This window comes from Piliocolobus tephrosceles, chromosome 1, assembly GCF_002776525.5.
Source record: "Piliocolobus tephrosceles isolate RC106 chromosome 1, ASM277652v3, whole genome shotgun sequence".
In the NCBI taxonomy this organism is placed as follows: domain Eukaryota; kingdom Metazoa; phylum Chordata; class Mammalia; order Primates; family Cercopithecidae; genus Piliocolobus; species Piliocolobus tephrosceles.
Genome location: NC_045434.1, coordinates 213,636,465 through 213,641,797, shown reverse-complemented (window position 1 = coordinate 213,641,797; position 5,333 = coordinate 213,636,465). Strand labels below are relative to the sequence as shown.

The 5,333-nt window shown below is 43.0% G+C and overlaps 1 non-coding gene across 1 annotated transcript; it reads right to left on the bottom strand.

Moving 5' to 3' along the window:
- Positions 1-5,029: 5,029 nt before the first annotated feature.
- Positions 5,030-5,132, bottom strand: LOC111544691. The gene has a single exon (XR_002732253.1). It is a non-coding gene; the product is annotated as a U6 spliceosomal RNA (small nuclear RNA).
- Between the last annotated feature and the right edge of the window lie 201 nt (positions 5,133-5,333).

Sequence of the window (5,333 nt, the reverse complement as noted above, 5' to 3'; positions counted from 1 at the left end):
AACACGGTGAAACCCCATCTCTACTAAAAATACAATTAGCCGTGTGTGGCAGTGTGCGCCTGTAGTCCCAGCTACTCAGCAAGCTGAGGCAGGAGGATCACTGGAACCCAGGAGGTGGAGGTTGCAGTGAACCGAGATTTTGCCACTGCACTCCAGCCTAGGCGATTGAGTGAGGCTCCATCTCAAAAAAAATATGCTAAGAGGCCAGGCGCGGTGGCTCACGCCTGTAATCCCAGTACTTTGGGAGGCCGAGGCGGGCGAATCATGAGGTCAGGAGATCGAGACCATCCTGGCTAACACGGTGAAACCTCGTCTCTAATGAAAATACAAAACAATTAGCCGGGCGTGGTGGCGGGTGCCTGTAGTCCTAGCTACTTGGGAGGCTGAGGCAGGAGAACGGCATGAACCCGTGAGGTGGAGCTTGCAATGAGCCGAGATCGTGCCACTGAACTCCAGCCTGGGCAAGAGCGAGACTCTGTCTCAAAAAAAAAAAGAAAAGAAAAGGAAAAAAAATATATATATATATATATATGTGTGTGTGTGTGTGTATGTATGTATGTATGCTAAGTAAAAAAAAACAAAGTGAGAAAAACATTTACAAAAGGATTTATATTTTAGGTTAAGCCATTTGAAATTTGACCATTTTTGTCGTAACAAAATGGCGATTTCATAGGCTTCAACTTAATACCTAATATACAAAGAGCGCCTAAAAATAAAATGGGGACTATCTCCATAGAAGAATGGACTAGAGATATGAACACACTCTTTACAAAATAAAAATGCAATGACTTTTAACCATATGACAAGATGCTGAAGCACACTCCTAAGATTCTATCCCAAAGACACATTGCAAAAATGCTCAAAAGATATGTACAAAAGCAATTTAGTACAGCACTGTGTGTAATAGCAAGAGTGGAAACAACTCAGGCATCTTGACATCTGACAGAGTGGAGTCCTCCAACTCTGACCTCTTCTCTCCACAATGATCTTGGCTATTCTTAGATCTTTGCGTTTCCATGTACGTTATAAAATATGTTTTTCTTTTTTGTTGGAGATGGAGTTTCACTCTTGCCACCCAGGCTGGAGTGCAATGGCATGATCTTGAAAATCTGTTTTTCAACTTACCCGGACACTCAGTCTTATTGAGTTTTGTATTGGGATTAAATTGAATCTGTAGATCAATTTGGGCAGAATTGGCATCTTTATAAAATTGAGTTTTCAAACTATATACATTTATTTAGATCTTCTTTAATTGATCTCAATATTTTATAGTTTTCTATGTAGAAATCTTTAAAAATATTTTCTTAGATTTATTATATGTTTTTGGTTTATTTGTTTGTTTTTTGTTCTTTTGTTTTGAGACATAGTCTTACTCTGTTGCCCAGGCTGGAGTGCAGTGGCGTGATCTCAGTTCACTGAAAACTCTGCCTTTTGGGTTCAAGCAATTCTCCTGCCTCAGCCTCCTGAGTAGCTGGGATTACAGGCGTACACCCCCACACCAGGCTGATCTTTGTATTTTTAATAGAGACAGGGTTACACCATGTTGACCAGGCTGCTTTCGGACTCCTGGCCTCAGGCCATCCATCTGCCTTGGCCTCACGAAGTGCTGGGATAACAGGCGTGAGCCCACCGGGCCCAGCCTACTCTGTTTTTTATTTTCTTTGAAACTATTATAGGCTGGGCGCAGTGACACATGCCTGTAATCCCAGCACTTCGGGAGCCTGAGGCAGGGGGATTGCTTGAGCTCAGGAGATCAAGACCAGCCTTAGCAACATGGCAAAACCCTATCTCTACAATAAAATACAAAAATTATCCAGGCATGATGGTGCGTGCCTGCAGTCCCAGCTACTCAGGAGGCTGAGATGAGAGGGTCACTTAAACCTGGGAAGCGGAGGTTCCAGTGAGCTGAGATCACGCCACTGCACACCAGCCTGGGTGACAGAGTGAGTCCGTGTCTCAAAAAAAGAAAAGAAAAGAAAAGAAAAAACTATTGTAATGATATCTTATCTTTAGATTTCATTTTGTCTTTGTGACTGGATTTAGAAATATAATTTTTATACACTGACTTTGCATTTGGTAATCTTGGTAAATTCACTTACTAATTCAAATAGTTTATCAGTGTATTTAAAAGTTTTTTCTTCCCAGCCAATCATAAGGTCTATGAATAATGACTGCCTTCTGTTTTTAAAGCAAAATAAAGATATGAATCTTCATATCTTTGTTTTTCTCCACTTATTGCATTGGCTAGTACCTACAATATTTACTGTAGGATTCTTTGATATACCCTTTATAACATTAGGGCAGTATTAGGGAAGTTCCCTTGTATTACTGATTTGTGAAGGTATTCATCATAAATGGACTTTATTGAGATGAATTTTTCTTTCTTTCTTTTCTTTTGAGACAGAGTTTCCCTCTGTCACCCAGGCTGGAGAGCAATGGCATGATCTTGGTTCACTGCAACCTCCAAGTCCTGGGCTCCTGAGCTCAAGTGACTCTCGTGCCTCAGCCTCCCAAGTAGCCGGGATTACAGGCATATGCCACCACGCCCAGGTAATTATTTTAGTATTTAGTTAGAGATGGGGTTTCACCATGTTCGCCACGTGGGTATTGAACTCGTGGCGTCAAGTGATCTGTCCGGGTCTCGAACTCTTGGCCTCAAGTGATCTGCCTGCTTTGGCTTCCCAAAGTGCTGGGATTACAGGCATAAGCCACCGGGCCCACTTGTTAAAAGGTTGAGTTTTGGCCAGGTGTGTTGGCTCATGTCTGTAATCCCAGCACTTTGGGAGGCCGAGGTGGGTGGATCACAAGGTCAGGAGTTAAAGACCAGCCTGGCCAAAATGGTGAAACCCCATCTCTACTAAAAATACAAAGATTAGCCAGGCACGGTGGCAGGTGCCTGTAATCCCAGCCACTTTGGGAGGCTGAGGCAGGAGAATCACTTGAACCCAGGGGGCAGAGGTTGCAGTGAGCCGAGATCATGCCACTGCACTCCACCCTGGGCGACAGAGTGAGACTTTGTCTCAAAAAAAGAAAGGGTGAGTTTTATACTATGTGACTTACACCTAAATTTAAAATTTTGGGAAAAAAATCTGTGTATTCCTTGGATATTTTCAATACACTATTATATCAGTTTTCTAGTATTTTATTTATGGTTTTGGCTTATTCACTTACATATGGGACTAACCTATACTACTTTTTTATAATATAATCTTTGCCTGGTTTCAGTATCAAGGTTCTTTTTTTTTTTGAGACAGTCTCACTCTGTCGCCCACACTGGAGTGCAGTGGTGTGATCTTGGCTCACTGCAACCTCTGCCTCCCAGGTTCAAGTGATTCTCCTGCCTCAACCTCCTGAGTAGCTGGGACTACAGGTGCCCACCATAATGCCTGGCTAATTTTTTGTATTTTTAGTAGAGATGGGGGTTTCATCATACTGACCAGGCTGGTCTTGAACTCCTGACCTTGTGATTCACCCACCTTGGCCTCCCAAAGTGCTGGGATTACAGGTGTGAGCCACTGTGCCAGGCCGATTTTTAGTATTTTTACATGCACCTGTGAGCCCTTCGATTATTTTTTCTTTTTTGAGACAGGGTCTTGCTCTGTCGCCAAGGCTGGAGTGCAATGGCGTGATCTCGGCTCACTGCAACCTCCACGTTCCAGGTTCAAGCAATTCTCATGCCTCAGCCTCTCGAGTAGCTAGGATCACAGGTGTGGGCCACCATGACTGGCTAATTTTTGTATTTTTAGTAGAGATGGGGTTTCTGCATGTTGGCCTGGCTGGTCTCGAACTCCTGACCTCAAGTGATTCGCCTGCCTCAGTCTCCCAAAATGCTGGGATTACTGGGATTACAGGTGTGAACCATTGTGACTAGCCTGATTCTTTTTTTTTTTTTTTTTTTTTTTTTTTTTTTGAGACAGAGTCTCACTCTGTCGCCCAGGCTAGAGTGCAGTGGTGTGATCTTGGCTCACTGCAGCCTCTGCTGCCCAGGTTCAAGCAATTCTTCTGCCTCAGCCTCCCGAGTAGCTGGCATTACAGGTGCCTGCCACCATGCCTGGCTAATTTGTGTATTTTTAGTAAAGACGGGGTTTCACCATTTTGACCAGGATGGTCTTGAACTTCTGACATCATGATCCACCTGCCTCAGCCTCTGAAAGTGCTGGGATTACAGGCGTGAGCCACCACACCCAGCATCTGGCCTGATTCTTAATGTTGTTATTAATGCCTTCTCTTTTTCTCTTCATGACTTTTGCAAGAGAATTATCTCTCTTATTAGACTTTCAACAATTCTTTCCTTGTAATATATGCATTTAAAACAGTACATTTTACCTAAAAGTAGCACCTTAGCTGCAAAAAGCTTTGAGATGTTTTTGTTACTCAATTTTAGACAGTCAATACGTTTTAGATTTCTTCTTGAATATTTTTACGATTGTGGAAGTTTTAAAAGTCTGCACAAAAAGTAGCTTCTACATTCATTACACTGTGTGCAGAGTATAAAATGTATGTTATATCAATTCCATGCAATTTACTGAGATATTTTTTGTAGCGAAAATCACAATTTCTTTTCTTTTCTTTTTTTTTTTTTTTTTTGAGATGGAGTCTCGCTCTGTCGCCCAGGCTGGAGTGCAGTGGTGCGATCTCGGTTCACTGCAACCTCTACCTCCCAGGTTCAGGCCATTCTCCTGCCTCAGCCTCCCGAGCAGCTGGGACTACAGGCGCCCGGAAGAGAAGTTTCACACACTTATTACAAGAAGTTGGAAGTCCTCAACACCACGCCTGGCTAATTTTTTTTTTTTTTTTTTTTTTGAATTTTTAGTAGAGACGTGGTTTCACTGTGTTAGGCAGGATGGTCTCGATCTCCCGACCTCATGATCCACCCACCTCAGCCTCCCAAAGTGTTGGGATTGCAGGTGTGAGCCACCGCACCTGGCCTGAAAATCACAGTTTCAATATTGGATGCCACCCATTTTGCTTTGACTCACACTGTTTCTTTAGCACTCGTCAGTGGATAATTGAATGATCTGGGACTGTGCAAGCTATGGAATGTTTCATGAACCTGCTGGTCATTCTTGCACAGCAGCCAGGCTAATCATCTCCATGCCATTCCAATTTTAGAATACAAGCTGCAAAAGCAATCACGGAGATTCTTCATGGCCTCATACTTGGTCAGTTTTTATAAATGTTCTATATGTGTTTTATGTGCTTGGAAAAGATGCACAACAAGCAATAAGAATATGGGGTGTGTGGCGGGCGGGGGGGCTTTTTCTTGTTTGTTTTATGAGACGGAGTCTTGCTCTGTTGCCCAGGCTGGAGTACAGTGACGCAATCTCAGCTCA